The sequence below is a fragment of the Astatotilapia calliptera genome, chromosome 3, assembly GCF_964374335.1.
Source record: "Astatotilapia calliptera chromosome 3, fAstCal68.1, whole genome shotgun sequence".
NCBI lineage: Eukaryota > Metazoa > Chordata > Actinopteri > Cichliformes > Cichlidae > Astatotilapia > Astatotilapia calliptera.
The window spans coordinates 48183570-48201788 of NC_137424.1; the positions used below are offsets into that span (position 1 = coordinate 48183570).

The 18219-nt window shown below is 39.5% G+C and overlaps 1 protein-coding gene across 1 annotated transcript in view; it reads left to right on the plus strand.

Moving 5' to 3' along the window:
* Window positions 1–642: 642 nt before the first annotated feature.
* Window positions 643–18219, plus strand: part of ndrg2 (NDRG family member 2) — a 46727-nt gene continuing 29150 nt past the window's right edge. The window contains exon 1 of the mRNA XM_026162715.2: window positions 643–1119. The gene's annotated coding sequence lies outside the window, so the exon portion shown is untranslated. The remainder of the gene's footprint in view (window positions 1120–18219) is intronic.

Below are 18219 nucleotides of genomic sequence, written 5' to 3' on the forward strand. Positions count from 1 at the left end.
ACTATCACTACTGGGATGTTGTTGGCAAATAAATGGAGCAAGGTATCTAATTTTTCTACTTGAATTTTTTTAATTATTAATAAATTTTATTATTGTTATTATTATGAATCAGTACAGAATTCACAAAAATTACTGTCAATAATTTGTGCAAAGTGGGTGATTTAAAGATCTTACACTTTGGTAATTTCTCATCCATGCACTGGCACTTACATGTAAAATCTGCATTTTTAAAATTACTGTAAGTAATTTGTTATTACTGAGCTGTTTTTGGTGGTTAGTTTTGTTTTGACCAAAGGAAACTCGTGAAAAGTCAAAGCCCTGCTTCGTGGATGTTTTTAAATGGCCCAGTCTTTGAGGGTGGCATACTCCGGGGCACAAATACACAGAGTGACCAGAACCTCCTTCCCTGACCCCATCCCTAAATGCCACCAGACCGTCTTTGGTTGGGGAGTGGGGCTCATTATTGGTCTTCGTTAAGTTTATCTTTCTTTTCTCTGCGTGGGCAGGTGTGTTTATTTACCTGCTGGCTCGAGCCCAGGCGGGAATGCTCGGCTCCATTCCACAAGCCCGGTGAGGGTGGGCCGTACCACTGTGGCGTCAAAGCAGAGGGGTGAGCCAGAAAATAGAAGCCCGCTGTTTTTTCTCTCGGCGTCTCGTCAGGTTTTATCACATCCACACCGTAGCTGTCACCATATTTCTATACATTACCCTTTGTCTGAATGAAAACAACCCACTTCACCGAGACCCGCTGTTGACTTACCGGCAGATGACTTTAAAAACACCCCTAAAACCTCAATGGCTCCATCTTGCCTTTTGAGTGACCGCTGAGTATTTTTTCTCTCCCCGTGTGCTGAATGTTCCTCCTGCTGGAGAAAAGGAGAAAAAAAACCCAACGCCGGTGGACACACAGAGAAGGAAGGCGCAGCGGAAAAATAAAGGAGGTGGAGGAAAAGTGAAGTAACAGGAGATTAGCGGGAAGCTTGGAGGGACAGGCTGGGAAGAGAGCGAGGAGAAAATAACGGAGAACGAGACTTGTCGTACAGACACAAATATATTTTCTACAAGTCCCACAATTTTTCTCGAAGATTTTTTTTGTATTCCCCACTTGCTGAATAAACGGTGAGTTTATTTATATGCATTATTTTCTTCTATATTAATAAATGAGTTATTGCCGCAATTAATTATTTAAAAAAATCTCTTTGTGTCGTCCTGGAGAAAGTCTGGGAGTAGCCTTTGTGGTTAGTCAGTGTTCATTAAACAGCAGTGCAACAACAACAACAAAAACAATCAAAAAAAAAAAAAAACGAAGAAAAAGAAGAAGAGAAAAAGGGTGGTGGGATTCAGAGGGTATTGTTTTGTGTTGGTGGACTCGGTGCCAAAAATGCACAGAGATGCAAGGATGTAGTCCGCACCGTTCAACAACAATACGGCAACCGAACAAAAACTCAACAAACGTTACGCCTCTGGGCCAGGTATGTGCTCACTTAATAAGACGAGTGCTAATAAACGCCAACAGTATGCCTTAAGTTGTAGTTTGGTGAGAGTGAGCCCGTGACAGAGGGAGTGCAGTGCGCGTTATTGACACGCACATGTGGCATAGCCAGCGGGTCTTTGTTGCCCCCTCCCTCTCCCAGCCTCCTCTGTCGGTCATGACTGAACCAGACATGACTGCTCAGTGGCACGGCTCAAATCTCCCGTACACAGAATTAAGGCCACTATTGACATGTTCATATACAAACCCCCACCCCGCCCCCCACCTTATTATTTTTGTCTACGCCTTTCAGTAGAGAGAAGCATCAACGCTCTTTCTTTGTGGTGTTTTCCAGTTAGGTGTCCTTACTGGGCAGCAGCAGTGGGAATTTCGGGGCTCATACTTTTTTTTTCTTAGATGGAAAGCTTTGGGCTTGTCTGTGTGAACAGGGGGACTTGGGCTTTGGTGGAGTAGTAATCTGCTGATAAGAGGGGCGCGAGGAGGGTGTTGTGGTTCTTTGGAGAGGGTGTGTAATATGTGTCAATGTCAAATGGAGGTGTGTCTTTTGTGAGTGTGTGTGTTCACGGGCCGTGTTATTGCGCGAGTAAAACATCAGGAAAAAAGGAGTAAAATTGAGAAACTGAGTGAAAATGTGCGTTTCGCATTCCTTTTACGGAATATCTTCGAGCGCGAGTGGAAATGTTTTGCTTTAGTGTGTCGTGCCCAAACCAAGGACACACACACACACACACACACACTGTTCTGTCTACACACTGCTCCAGAGACAGTTCTTTTCTGTCTTTACTCTGCCGCGAGCTACACGAACGCACGCACGCGCCCAAACAGGCTCGCGCGCAGATTCTGTGAGTCATACCGCATTTGGAGACTCGCGGCCTCGCTGCTCTTTGAGTGAAGTGGAGCCCCCTGCTGATAACGCGCGCGCGCACAGACAGCCTCATCTTCTGGGGGAAGAAAAAGTGAACGTTCGTTCCAGAACTGTTCAGGCTCTGAGACGTGGACATGCTGCGTTACGCAAGCGCACCCCGACTCTGCACGTACGGGGTGCGCGGAGATGCACATAGCCCAGAAACACGGCAGGAGTGTATTGTTTCTCTTTTGCTGGTGGGTGTGGTGTTACCAGGGGCCAAGTCCAAATTTGTGTCGGTGTATTCAAATAAAACTAAAAGAGAAATGATGGTAATGATGGCAATAACGATAATCAGCGTTGCAAAAAAGTTACTTCCTCCTTTTTTCTGTTTTAGAGTATTTTAAACGGTTAGTTCACCCAAATGTCAGAGTTTTGGTCTTATCTGCTGATGCTTTGTGTTTGTGTATATATATGTGTGTGTGTATATGCCTCTTGGGGGTTGGGTGGTATATGTGTGTTTGTCTTTTTAAAAACGAGGCCTTTAATGCATTTCATCTGTTATTTTTTGTGGGTCTTTTATTATTTTGTGGAAGAGTTTTATCATTATTAATGAAAAGCGTTATAACGCCACATGTCAGCACTCTGAGTGGCCTCATCCACAACAACAGCACTCCACACCAGCACAACTGTTGTGCTGGTGTGGAGGAGGGCAGACACAAAATGATATATCAGAAGTGTAGCAGATGAAAGCTGAACAGTGTGCGTGCCCAGATAACACTCTGCCTCAGCAGCTCCAAACTGTACTTTGATGGAATTTCATACTGTTTGCATTTCCCATATTGACCATTCACCTACAGTCAGAACTGACACATTTGTGAGAGCAGCAGAAAACAAAATTCTGACGCGTCCTTTCAGGGCTTTGAGCATGAAATAGTTGTATTTGAAGGAGGAGAGTTCAAAACACAGAACAATTGTGATATCTAAACATCTGTAACATGCTAAAAAAACAAGTCAGTGTTTGTATTTTGATAATATTCTAGAAGTTCAGTGTGCTAAGAATAAAACAAGCATTTCCTGCATTTTTACTGCACTAAAGATAGCAGCTGTGCACTTGTCATTCATGTTTAGGCTTAAAATTTAAATTGCAAATCATACACTGTAAGCTCATGAAACAGGCGCGGGTCCAAGCTGCATGTGAATATACATATATACACACACACACACACACACACACACACACACACACACACACACACACACACACACACACACACATATATATATATATTTAGAGAGAGAGAGATAGGGAGAGAGAGAGTGGTGAGCTGACTGGAGCATTAAACATTGACCTACCCGGTAATAAATCAACACTAAAACATCACTAATGAAGTGCTGTTTTGATTCTGCAGCTTACTTACTTCAAATGATTTCATTATGTTTCTTTATGTGTCTGACGTTGAATAGACTTATAGATCCGTGCTGGTGTGTCTGAGAGCAGAGTGCTGTGTTGGAAGACTTGCTTATTGACTTCAAAGTGTTTCTGGTGCTCTAATCTGTTCAGCGTCAGAACATTATAAAACACTGGTTATTTATAGAGGACATGAGAACAAATTGTTCCGCTGTACATCTTTTTATATTGATATAGGTTCCACAGCTGATGAGCTGCAGACACTGTGACTGTGAGACACCAGTAACATCTATTCTCATTATATATTCTATATATATTTGGTAACATTTCTCGCAGACTATGTTAAATGCCTCGTGATCAGCTCAGTTAAGCAGCAGGATGGTGTTACTATGAATGAGCGGGGCTGTTGACTTTTCACAGCGGACATTTAGTATTTTTTTTTTTTTGGAAGCTGTGTCAAACACATCTGTCAGGGCCAAAAATAAACCCTTCAGCTGGAACGGCTGCCCTTTGATCTGATGGTACAAGAGTATTTGTGTTCTGGACACACAAGTAATCCAAGGAGATAAACTTGTTGACATCATTAAACTGTGGTGAACAGTGACAGTCTGTGTTGCACACACTTTATTTTGCTCAGTGTTGCTCTTCTGTAGCTTGCAAGATGCTCGCCACTGTAAAAACTACACATGGTGACTATTGTTCCTGCACCAGCAAACCTGTTGGCTACTGAACAACTTGACGTCATTATAGATTAGTTATTCTGTGGGGTTTACATGGATTGTCAATAACAATTTGACTTTTTGCCCTTCTGGGAAGTCAGCTTAAACATGCTCAATGTTTTATTAGTTTACTGTTTTTAGTTTATTATTATTTAAGTTTATTGTAGATGGAAGGCATTAGACAGGGATCAGCAGTTGGACAAATAGAGCTGGTAGTTTTTGAGGGTGAGTTTTTTCTGAATTTTGTGTATTTTGAAATTTTAGCAGTGTTGTGCAGTAGGGCTGGGCCATATCATACCGTTCAAGGTAATACCGGTATAATGTAGTTCAACAATAAGAAAATGAAATATCGCTATAGAACATGAGTAAAACGCGCATGCGCAGTGCCTTTGTTTTCATACGCACATGGCGGAAAAAGCATGGAGAATGAGAAGGGCGGAAGCAGATTGTTGAATGAAATTGATGAACCAGAATTGGTTTGTAAGAATGCTGCAACTTCAGTGGTGTGGAACTGGTTTGGTTTTCGTCCATCAGATACACACCAAAACACAATTTTTGGTAGAACATGCAAGCGGGCCGAATAACCTGCACGGCGTCAATGCATTAGTGCCGTCCAGCCCCACATCTCTGTTAACTCGCTAACGGAGATTTGCCGTGTTACCGCCATAACCGCGTTAACGTCATTTTAACGAAGTTAACGCTGTCAGCACTAGTTTTAATAGGACTTTGGGAAGCTACGAAGCTGCACTGCTTGATGGATTGTCGGAGCATTACGACTATCGTAGGCAGGAGCCTCGCGGAGTGATACGTACTGTGCTTCAACATAATATTACCGTATTGTGTGTGTATAAGCTCTTTTTAACTTTTGTGGATATTGTACATGGTTATGCTGAGGATATGTCGGCCCATTTCCTCTAGAAATGCCTTTTTAGTTAAACTGTCAGCAAGGAATTTGCATTTGCACTGTTAAATATTTATATAGCTTTAATGCACATAAAAACAGCTGCTTCTTCAAGTGAAAATACATTGATGTGTTTTTTGCACTAATAAAGTTGTGGAGTTGTAAAGTGTTTTGTCTTGTGTCAATTATATCATCAGTTAAATTGTTATTGCAAATTTTCAAACATATATTGTGATAAATATTTTTGGCCACATTACCCTGCCCTGTTGCACAGTGACTTTTACAAAATGACAAACACAAACGGTGACCACCCCTTTTAGAAAAGGAAAATAAATCTGACACACGTCAACAATACAAACTGCCAGCTGACAGAATGCCACTTTATGATTTTGTTCTGCCTTTCATTATTTTATGATTGTTTTTCATGATTTCATCTTTGTGCCTCTTGCTGTACTGTTCGTGGGCATCTCTCTCTGCAGTACTTCCTAGTCGAAGAATTGTAAAATATTATTACATTTATCATTAGTATCAATACAGCATTATAAAATACATACTTACACATAAAACTTTGAATTATTCTCAAATTGTATATAAAGTATTAAAAATTAAAGTAATTACTCTGCTAAAAAAATGTTTCCCATCACTATTAAATGAATCAATAATACTGCTGCACATGTTGAGCTCAAATAATTGGCATTCTGCTTAATCTACAGTAATGCATCATACTGTATAAAGTCAAAAAGGACAAGTACAAGAAATATTTTAAAAGAACAATGTATAACAATATAAGCCAAACTAACTAGTATGTGAGATATATTTGACAGTTTAACTGCCAAAATCTAGCAGTAAAAAAAAAGAAAAGACAAATTAAGGTGGTGTATTAGCGAAAAAAAAGTTTAGTTCATATTCTTAACCAACTGATCTATTTTACATGCTAATGGGAAAATGCTGGAGCATCTTGCACCTGTTTACCTTTTCTGTTTTATTAAACCAGACACGGCAGGAGTCGTGTCTACCATCAAAGCTTCCTTACTAACGTGCCAAAGGAGTTTTTAAAAAGTTATTCACACTACAGTGAAAGCACACAGAGCATGTTTTTATTGGATACAGACACACCCTTGAAAATGACAGAAACTTATTTTCAAACTTGACACCACTTCATTAAAACAAATATAAAATGATTTGTTTTTCATCAATTTGATTTAAAAAGAAAGGTATTGAAGATACTCGAAGTCATGTTATGATTTAAACTGAGGGACACTGAAATCGTCACCAAATACCCTACATGTTTCATCATCTTAAATTGTCCCTGAGGACTCATGCGTGTTTCCAAATAACTAGCACTGATAATGCTGGAAGGGAGATGAATGTGTGTATGTGCAGCAATGTGGGGCAGTAAACAGCTGTAATTGGACTCTGAGTATTGCTTCAGAGGTGCATTCATGTCCCAGAATATCAGGAAAGTAAATGCTCTTGTCATCTCCACTGCTCAGAAATAGCCTTTATCCTTATGTTGAGTCGTTGACAACACTGAAATGATCTCCACTAAAGTACATGCCAGCTGTTGGGTGAATACAGTCTTTCTGTAAGAGTGTAGCTGTGTTACTAATGCTTAAAATTTAGGTGTCATTGCAGCAATGGACTGTGTTCTTGTGTTTGATGATGTTTCAATGCTGATATGGAGCTGATGTTTACATCTGTGGGTGTAACTGCCTGTTAAGTCTAAGAGTTTTATTTTACTGTGGAGTTTGTGGATCACTCTTTGTTTATAGCAGTGTTGCCAAAAAGAGTTGGATGGCTTATAGCCCGTTTAATCTCTTTGCCACTCGAACAAAAACATAAACATTGTAGGTCATTTTTAAATAAGTGAGAAGGAAATCAATATCCATAACAGAAAAGCCACAAAGGCAGTTCTCACTTTACACTGCAAATGTCAAAAGTTCTACAATTGCTAAGAAGGAAAAAGCTGCTCAGCTTTTAAGAAAATGCTAACAATTGTATTGGCTAGTCGGTGAATATATTGTAGATATTTCATCCACGAGTGGAGATAAGGAGTAAATTATAAAAGCAGTCTAAATATAGGACTGGCACATGGGTTAGCAGATAGCTGGCAAATACCAGTATTTTGAGCAATGTGTGATGTGTTTCTCAAGCGTTTCGAGTTGTTTTTAAAGGGAAAATTGGCAATCTGATGAACAACACGGTGCAGCATCTGCATGGGAAAAAATCTGGGGATAACATACTGAATTAAATTATACAGGTGCACTTTCAGTGTGTAGGGAGCTAGTGAACGGTTAGCAGAACTGGGATAGCTTGTTCGAGAATTTAATTTTACAACTGCCAAATGGTATATCCATCCATCCATCCATTCGCTACCGCTTATCCTTTTCAGGGTCGCGGGGGGTGCTGGAGCCAATCCCAGCTGTCATAGGGCGAGAGGCAGGGTACACCCTGGACAGGTCGCCAGTCTGTCGCAGGGCCAACACACAAGGACAGACAACCATTCACTCGCACATTCACACCTATGGGCAATTTGGATTATTCAATTAACCTATCCCCACAAGCTGCATGTCTTTGGACGGTGGGAGGAAGCCAGAGTACCCGGAGGGAACCCACGGGGAGAACATGCAAACTCCACACAGAAAGACCTGATGGTGGAATTGAACTCAGGACCTTCTTGCTGTGCGGCAACAGTGCTAACCACCGTGCCACTGTGCTGCCCCAAATGGTATAATTAATGTAAAATCTTCAATCACAAAATAATTCTTAATGACCTCATAAACATGAAGCAATATTTTGAGTCAAATTCAACCGAAGTAGCTTCAAATAGATTCAAAGGATTATTCATGAAAATTATTAAGGAAAATACAAATGAACTAAATTTCATTTCATGAGATTCCATTAAAGGTAATGTTTTACATTGTACTTATATAAGAAATTTACATGAAAAATGTAATGTAAGTAATGTAATCAAATTACATAAAGTAATAAAGTAGAATTTAATGTCAAAAATTGTTGTGTTTTTAGCTTGGGATGCATCCATGTGATCAAAAATATCATGAAGAGAAGTCTTAGTGGAACTACTGTATGTTGATCACTTAGTAAAATACTTAATAGATACGACATCACACCTTTAGAGACCAGTTGTATAATTACAGAAAAGATTGGATTGTTATTTAACAACAATGATTACTTTCAGATTGAGATTTGAGATTATGTTGAACATAGTGAAGAAAATACAGTTTGTAATAACAAGACAGAGCTACTTTTTTAAAAGGGAGAAATTAATGTGTTACAAGAAGAAAACCCTTCCTAGCCTTTATATACAGAGTATGGCCCAGCTGAGTGCAGCTTCTGCCTTTTGGCACCAGCAGAAACATTGATTCTTCTGTGTTGACAGATTCATCTGTGTGTTAAAACCCAGCTAGCCTTACATGAAAGACAAAAATACAAAATAAATATTGAAGTTTTTGCTCACAGGCTGCTAAAAAAGTTTTTTTATTTTTTTAATTAATCAATTTATTTATTTTGGATGGTAACCAAAGTGCGCTGAGCGCAGCTGAAATGATTTCCTTACTCAGACCTGTATTTTTGGCTGCGTACTGGGATTATTTTTATTTTTATGATAATTATCTGTTTATAGCTCTTAAAGAAGAAGGAAGACCAACAGCAGAGCATTTCATAGTTTCCTGAACAGCATAATGACAGCCAAAAGCACATAAAAAAGAACAGAGATTTTTTTTATTGAATCTTTTTAAATGTGTTTTTACAGAAAGCCGAAATCTTCATCTACCACCATTTCAGATTAATTTCTACAAACTGTGAGATTCATTGTCTGCTTAAATTTTAAAATCACACGGGGCTATCAAAGCAGTTCTGTTTTTAACATCGCCTGTGCAACTGCAGATGGGCCAGTTACTGCGATATGACACCTGCTATAGCTGTTTGGCAGTAGTGCACACTAGTACAGGCATTAGTAATATGAGCTTAGTTGTATTTTTACCGAACTGCCTGAAACGACACAGAGCGACGCTTAACTTCTGGGAATTTAACATCAGGCAAGTGAGATTAAATTGGGACAATGCGAGTGGCACTGTGTTTATAATATCAATTGTTATTGGCCGATGTTGGCGTCTAGGGCAGATGAGTATGTGTAGAAATATGGATTTGTATTTTTTATATCCTGTGTAGGTGTAAACGAACGTAACAGTCTCGGCATCTGGGTCAGCGTGTATGGATTTTATATGTGTAGGTGGGTGAGATTACAGCAGCCTGCATATAGAAGCATCTAGGCCAGAGTATGTGTGTTTGTTTGTATCAGGGCAGCTCAGTCCTTAGCCTGATGGTTGGAGTCCTGATACAGATAGGCCAGGCAGCACAATGCCCTGTCTGTTCCCACAAGTCCAAACAGGCCTTCACAACACCCTATTTATAGACAAGCGCCCTGCCTGAGCTCATTCATATTTCTTCAGTTGGATGTTGGGAGTAGAGCGTGCTCAGATGTATGTTTTTTTTCCCCCTCAGCTGAACTCTGTGGTGAAAATTTTAAGCCTCAACCTAAATATGTCAAAAAGTGCGCCCAGTCTGGTGCTGTCAGAGGCGTGTTACATAATCTGGGATGTTTGTCAATAGCTCCTCAGGCAGAGGAAGAGCTGAGCTGGGCAGAAAATGAACGGCACAAACAGGCATCAGGGGTAACGCTCTACCCTCTTGGTATGCACAGTTTCCATGTGAGGGAACGAGCACTACAACATAAATCGTATTTAGAAGGGAATCATTTAGCATGGTAGCAGCATTTACTGATTTGTACTTATTCCAGTGTAACCGTTTACAGGAGATGCTAATCAATGAAAATTTGACACCCGCTGTAATAATAGCTCCAAATCAGTCATTCCTCATCATGTCAATTTTCTCCAATATGCTCTGTGATAAACAGACACGGTAACGGGGATGAGAAGCTTTTTGGCATACATTTGGCTTCTCAGGCGCACATCCAATCTATTATTAACTTAGTCATATTTCATTTAACTTCATAGTCAACCACAAACATGGTAATGCCCTCATTAAATGTTCATATCTGAGATGATAATGCTGACTGGCTGATGTCATTTCATAATCTTTCTGTGCAGCCATTACGGTTCAATAATCTCGATTATTTGACGCTATTTATTTAACAATAACAATGTATTGAATAATGACTTTAAAGATTGTCAAAAATAATATAAAATAGTGTGCAAATACTGATAACAGTGCAAATGTTTGCAATATAAAAAATAAATGAGAAATGTAAACATCTAAGTTTAGTGAACTTTGCAGTGTTGCTCTGTGGTGCAGCTACGACACCGTAGCAAAGTTTACACACTGTGTCTACTTGATCCACGTCTGACTCCGCGAACCCATAATGTTTCCACACCACTGAAGTTTTTTTTACCTCTTTTCAACCAACGGCAGTCACTCCCCTCTCCAAATAACTCCTGCTTAGCTTTCCGAGCTTCCCTCGGGTCCTCTTAATTGTTGTGACGCGTGTTCGAAACGCAGAGAGGTGCGCTCGATTTGTTACACGGAGCAGCGTGAGAGTAAAGCACGAGGGAGGTGCTAATAATCGGCTCAGTCATTTTTAATGATTGTTGAAAGCCCAGATCGTAATTTAGATCAAAATTCGATTAATTGAGCAGCCCTAGTTCTACTCTTGGTTAAAGGTTGTGTAGTCCATATCTGAGATGATAAGGATGATAAGACGACAGGATTTTAATGAATAAATCCAAAAACGTTCAGAGTCTTTGAGCGAAATTATGTTGAATGTACTGGAGTAGTGTTTTAATGACATTTTTGGCTGTTCATTGTTTTGAACAAAGCCGACTGATGTAAGTCACGTTTGATGTCCACATTCCTTTTTTAAAAATTATATATTAGAGACTGGTGATCTGACATGCTTCCATAGTAGGCAGATTGTCAGATTTTCAAATGAATAATACAGATTACCTTTTACTTTGAAGGCTCAGCTGCTGCTAATCAACAAACTCTGTCCCATCATGTTTTCTTACCTGCAGGCTAGCTGTGCCACTGTTGTTGTGCTCTATGATGTCATTCAGATCTAGTCATTGTCACATCCTGTAGATGGGTTTCATTGTCTTGGACGGCAGTTGGCGATGGTAGTCCCTGTTCTGCTATCCAAGCTCTGTGGGCGTAGCAACACATGAAGAAGTCCTCCACTTGGTGGTGGTTGTAGCTGGAGTGGCCCACCATTTTGCCAGATATCTCTCAGAGAGGATTAACCCAGGGGATAAGTGATTTACTGGAGAGGTAGCTGAATGATTCCAAGGACATAATACAAGATGGGTACGAGTTTGCTTTTTAGCAGCTTTTAAATGATGAAAAATAAATACAACATCTCATAAACAAGTATCGAGGCTGTTCAAACCTTGGCTGCAAAATGATTTGTAAACAGAAGAAAGAAATTAAAGATTCGTATCAGTTTAAAGCATGATTAGAGATGTGTGCTCGACATTTATTCTTGAGATAAGGTGATGCATTCTTTTTTAAATTGAGGCAAATGTGGTTTAAATTTTGCAGGGAGAACTGTAGTTAGATGATTATTCTACCAAAAGAAAAACAATTGTGATGTGATCGTTTGGTAAGATTATCTTCCCCTGTTTAAAAAAAGAAGCATGAATCCAGAGTTTAAAAAGTGTGTAGAGTAAATATCCTTCAGTCAGCGTTTGAGCAAGGCACTGAATGGCTCCTTGAACAGACGTCGGAGGCCACTTTAGGGGTCTGAGCTTACGAAACGCTCCTCTGTGTGTATCTGCTACAGAAATCAGCTAACCATCACCAGGCTATTTATCTCCATCAGCTCTCAGCCAATTGGTCCAACATATCAATTTACCCTAGCTTGAAGGTCAATTATTTTGAGTGTGTGCCTGATTGCATGGTTCTCTGTGTGTCACGGGCTTGTCTGCTTCCTGGATCAAAACAATTGATTCTGCCCAGTCTTTTTTTTTTTAAAGCTGCTGAAATACACTCACAGACCGGACCTTCAGAAGATGAAATGCTGTCTGTTCTATAGTCACATCATTATTCAAGCTAATTACTGGTTTGCTTCATTTTTCACTTTCATACTTTCTCACAACTATTGAGTGAGCAAACTAAAAGCCTTTCAGTGGACTTCGAGTGCTCTCTGAGGGGTGAACAAAAAGATAAGCAATTCTGAATTTCACAGAAGAGAAAGAAAAGATGAAATGCGTAGTCTCCACTCACATCAATAAAGCCATTATTGCTTATGTTCAGTGCATTAGACGCCTTTGAAGTTGTTCTTCATTTTGGCCATAAATTAGCCAAAAACATTTTTGCAGTTGCTGATAAATGGTATTGACAATATTACTGATATTTGAAAGGTGACATTTTCAAATTTTAGCCACTGTACATAAATGAACACCTTTTTTATTTTCAGCCCAAATAGCAGTGCTGATGTGATGGACCATTTAGAGTTGCGTGACTGGGTTTGCAGGAGTCAGTTTTTGAGGGCCTCTAGAGTAATACAGTGATTTGTCTTGGTTGATAACTACATGCACCGTTTGACCAGCCAGGGACCAGAATCAGATGACTTACAGTGTTCTTGGCCTTGACCGGTGACCCACCAGTCAGCCTCCCATATGACCAGTTATTAGCTGGTCCAAACAGTGGAGCAGGCACACACAGTTAACATGGAAGTCAGTGAAACACAAGGTTTGCTAGAGTAAACTGCAGAGGAACCGAAACGTTTGTAGCAATAAAACTAGTCAGATGTTTAAACGTGAACATTTTAAAGAAACTAACAAAGGAAAAGTGGCTAAAGCTAAAGCTGTCCACAGCTACAAGCCAGTGGGAGCCTCGGTATGAGCAAAGGAACAAAACAGTTCTGAATTATCTAATCAAAAGACAAAGCTTTTATAAAGTTATAAACATATTGGAAAATGCTATAATCACCTGACATTTATTATGTTGCACCTGCTTTTGTTTGTTAAGGTGAAATATTTTAGGTAAAGGTGGGAATAAAATTGGCAGAGCACTTTGTTTACAGACATTTAACTTACTGCAGTTTATGGGAAAAGTTCTTTATTATAAAAATAATATTTTTCTTTCAAGTAAAGTTTATTTTTCTTTGTATATGCTGTTAGTTATAGTTGCAGTTTGTAGAAAGACATCAGAATCCACATAAACAGTGTGAGCAGATCACACTTAAGAGAAAAATGAAAAACTGGAATGAGGCAAGCTCTCTATTAGAGCTGAACAACAGTTTAGAAGGAATGTCAGAGGTCAGGGAAAAGTATTAAACAGTTATAAATGTTAGCTGTTTAATTGTTAGCAATTACCTGAAAGCTAGATTAGCTACCTGTTATCATTAACCTAGCAAATACAGGATTGCCGTTGGATAAAAGATTATTGCAGGCTGCATGCGTACATAAGGAGGCTTAGGTAACTGCTGCAGTGGCTGTCTGGCCTAGATTTTGTCCCAAAACATTTTCTTCCTATGAATTTGATAACAATACAACAAATCAGTGATTATTTGTTATGTTTTCTATTCATCCAGTTATTAATAATAATGACCGAAATTCAAAGAAACATATACGACTTTAACAATGATCTCTCTGAGGATGTGATCTGTGGTGAATATCCTTTTGTCAGAGCGTTTAATTACCTCCCAGGACAGATATACAGAGACTGGATGTCTGCGTGGAGGTGAGATCATGATGGAGCGAATAATAGGTGTCCTGAAAATGAAAAGAAGAAACTGAGCTGAGCCGCTGAGTGATGGACGAACGAGAATTTGAAGAGACAAGGGCCCAAAGTGGTCTGCTGAGAGACAGCGAGAGAAAACAGGCTTTTCACATGGGATGAGAACGAGCAAAGGCTTGGCTCAGCAAGGAGACGAGGGGAGCTTTGGCTCCTCTCCGAGTCTCCATGGTGGCTGCTGTTGGGCTTCCTTTCTCAGCAGACAGTCGTCGCTCATTTTTTCCTCTTTTTTTCTGCTGTTGAACTGCTTCTGGTCCAGCAGACTTAGCAACAGACCCCCTACAAAACATCTAAATAGTTTAACTGACTGCATGAAAGTGGCCCTGCTTTAAATGAGCAGAAGTCACAGAATGTCTACAATCTAATTCTCCCTCATTGATAAAGTGAACTTTGATTCTTGTGGTTTCAAAGCACAAATTGAATTATTTCCCAATCAGTTACTCAGACCTCTCTTAGAAGCCCCTCAGGTTCACATATAACATCATGCTGAAATGTCTGCAGTGTGTAGTAAAAGGATGATCTAATGGATCCTCATGCATTTTTTCCATGTAGGTATTAGGTTAATGCAGCTTTAAAACTAACTGAATAAGAAATTGTTCTTTTTTTGTACTTGCATGTAGAGCAGGGCGATATGGCCAAAAATATTTATCACGATATATATTTGAAAATTTGCGATAACGATATAACTGACAATATAATGGATGCGAGACAAAATACAACTCCACAACATTACTAGCGCAAAAAGACAACCTTCCATTTATTTTCACTTAAACAAGAAGCTGGTTTTTATGTACATTAAAGCTTTATAAAATTCAACAGTGCAAATGCAAATTCCTTGCTGAAAGTTTAACCAAAAGGCATTTCCAGTACAAATGGGCTGACATATCCTGAGCATAACCATGTATAATATCCACTGAAGTTAAAAAGAGGTGCTTTGCAACATTAAACTGCAGTGTGCAGTACGTATGTTTCGGACCATAAGGTGCACGGGATTATAAGGCACATTAAGCGAAACAAAGCAGTCAGATAAATTAAACTTTATTAAACTCATTCTTCTTGCTTCCTCCACTTCTGTACCATTGATCAATTAATGTTGAATTCTCTGGCAGCTGCTCTATTCCCATGTTGTTGCAGTATATTAATGACTAACCTCGTATTGTGGATGGATTATCTCAGTTGTTCTCCTGACTGAAGTTTGGTCCGTTTACAGCATCCTGCCATGCGATTGCATTTGTCTCTAACCATGAGGAACCTTCCCCTTAACTTTTATAAGTGGAAAAAAGTTAGCGTTCATCCTCCAGCTTCACTGTTTATGTTATGCTAACATAGCTGTGTCGCTAGCGATCACCTAGCACATCATTATATACCAGCTAGCCCAACTTCAGTAACCCTACAAACGTCACTGCTGTTTAGTTTCCTGTCTTCATTTATGTTGGAAGTGATAGCAGAGCTGTACGTTTGATTTTTTTTTCAGAAATCTCTCAGTCAGAACATGCAATATCATGCTTAGGTAACTAGCGAGACTAGCGAGCTAACTTCCGCTAGCTTCCTGCTAACTTCTAACTCTGTTAAATGTAATAACTTTTGTTTTCATGGATGCCTGGAAGTTAAACTTTATAGTTACACCTGGTAAAGCAGCAATGCTGATCGTTTTATTAAAGATGAAAGAATTTAGACAGGTTTTAACTCTCAGTGATGCTGCAGTGTTGTTTGACCTGAAGCATACAGAGTTTAGGACCCAGATTACTCCCAGATTTAAGAGCATATTAGTCCGACAAATACGACAATAACAACGGCCGCTTGCATGTTCTGCAAAAAAAATGTGCTTTGTTGTGTATCTGACGGACAAACACCAATCCAGTTCCACATCACTGAAGTTGCACCATTTTTACAAACCAATTCTGGTTCATCTGTTTCACTCAACAATCGGCCATGTGCGTATGAAAACAAAGGCACTGCGCATGCGCGTTTTACTCCCATTCTATCGCGATATTTAATTTTCCTATCATTGCCTAACATTATACCGGTATTACCGTGAACGGTATAATATGGCCCAGCCCTACTTGCATGCATGTTTGAGGATAGAAAGAAAGTTTCAGAGTGAAAAAAAAGTCCCTAAAATAGCCCTCGCCTCCCATCATTTCCACATGTCAGGTTTTCTAGGCTATCACTAAGAAAACAAAACTCGATCTCCGGATCTAAGTGTCATTATAAATCAGGAACTTCACCTCCCTGGAGCACGTTTCTGTTTTTCATTTCTGCGTCATTTCAAAATTCTTAAATCGACTGATTAAAAACGACAGTTTAAGATTACTTCAACTCATTTGTTATTTTGTGTTGCATAATAAAGACAATAAAGCCAAGAAAAGTAAAAACTTTCCAAAGCAAACCTTCCCAGTTATGTCAGCATTAGCTAAAATTCTTTGCTGTAAGGCTGTCAGATTTGGGGCATTGACATGTGTATTCATGTTATAAGCAAAAATTTACATAAAAATATTTCATAGTGGCTCCCAAAACTTGATCTTTATATTTTAAATGGAGGGTAAAAAAACTGCTAAAGCGGGTCCCTCCATGTGTTTACCTTTGATAGACGAGTGTGCAGAATTACATAAGAAAAAAGGGATCCAGGCACACCCGAGGTAGAGCAGTGTGTCACTCTGCATACATAAAACTGGAAAAGTGGTACCCAGGTGTGACAGCAGTGAAGTACTGCACACTAACGTGATTTGTTTCAGGACAGAGGACAGATTTGGTCCTGAGAGTGTTTATGTCCTCGGCACCTGGGTCTCTTCGCTGTGCAGATTTGTGTTAGCAGGGTGATAAATGTGTGGGATTGCATTTTTTGTGCATGTCACATGAAAACTGCAAATCTCCAGTGACTTTAGTTTGGAATTGCAAAAAAAATGGGGCAAAATGTGCTTTACTGCATTCAACTTTTTATCTCTTGTGAGATAGTTTACTTTTACTCCCTTTGACTTTTTTCTGTGTAAGGAAGAGTCTGCCATTGTACATGTTTTATATCGAAAATGCATCACAGACTGTATATAAAAGATTGATGTAGCTTTTTGACCTGAAAAATTAAACCAAGGATGAGTTCCCTTCTTCCCAGGAGACCTACTGCTTACTGCCTGAGTCGGTTACTTCAGGGAACCGACTGAGTTGACTGTGGAAGGTTTTTGAGTACAGTGAACTCATTGCTATGTTCAAGAAACCATTTTGAGACAATCTGAGCTTTGTGACATGGCTTGTATCCTGTAGCCATCAGATGATGGGTACACTGTGGTCTTAAAGAGAGATACATGGATGGGTGATATAGCTTTATTTAGCCTTGCAACTTGCAGGCAGCATCACTTATTAGTGCAAGTAAATGAAGGGCATTTTCATCCTTCTTTTCCAATGAGCTGTTCTTATTAGTGACACACTTGTTAATTTGAAGAGAGACTATTGAAAAGAGGCTTCAGCAGCAGCAGTATTACAGCGCGACAGCCGTGACTAAGGCTGCCACAAACTAGTCACCAATTATTTATGCGATTAGTCGACTAATCGAATCATGCATCTATTTGAGGTAAAACGTACAGCTTATTGCACCAGCATCCATGTATTCTTATATAACTATCATTACCTTACAGCAGGGGTCCCAATCCCAGTCCACGAGGGCCGGTGTCCCTGAAGGTTTTAGATCTCACCCTGGGTCAACACACCTGAATCACATGATTAGTTCATTACTAGGCCTCTGGTGAACTTCAAGACACATTGAGAAGGTAATTTATCAATTTAAATCAGCTGTGATGGATCAAGGACACATCTAAAACCTGCAGGGACACCGGCCCTTGTGGACTGGGATTGGGGACCCCTGCCTTACAGCTTTAAGTGTTTCAAGTATGTGCTAACTAAAAATAAAGACAAGATGATAGTTTTTTAAACTTTTAATGAAATTTGCAGATTGTCTCAGTAAAGTCTAATAAACTCGTCCATCTGTTCCTTGCTATCTAGAATATAACAGGATATTGGCGTAAATTCTCGACCATCTCACACTTCTGTTTAATCAGTTTTCTGTGTGGCGTTTATTAGCTGTTTGAA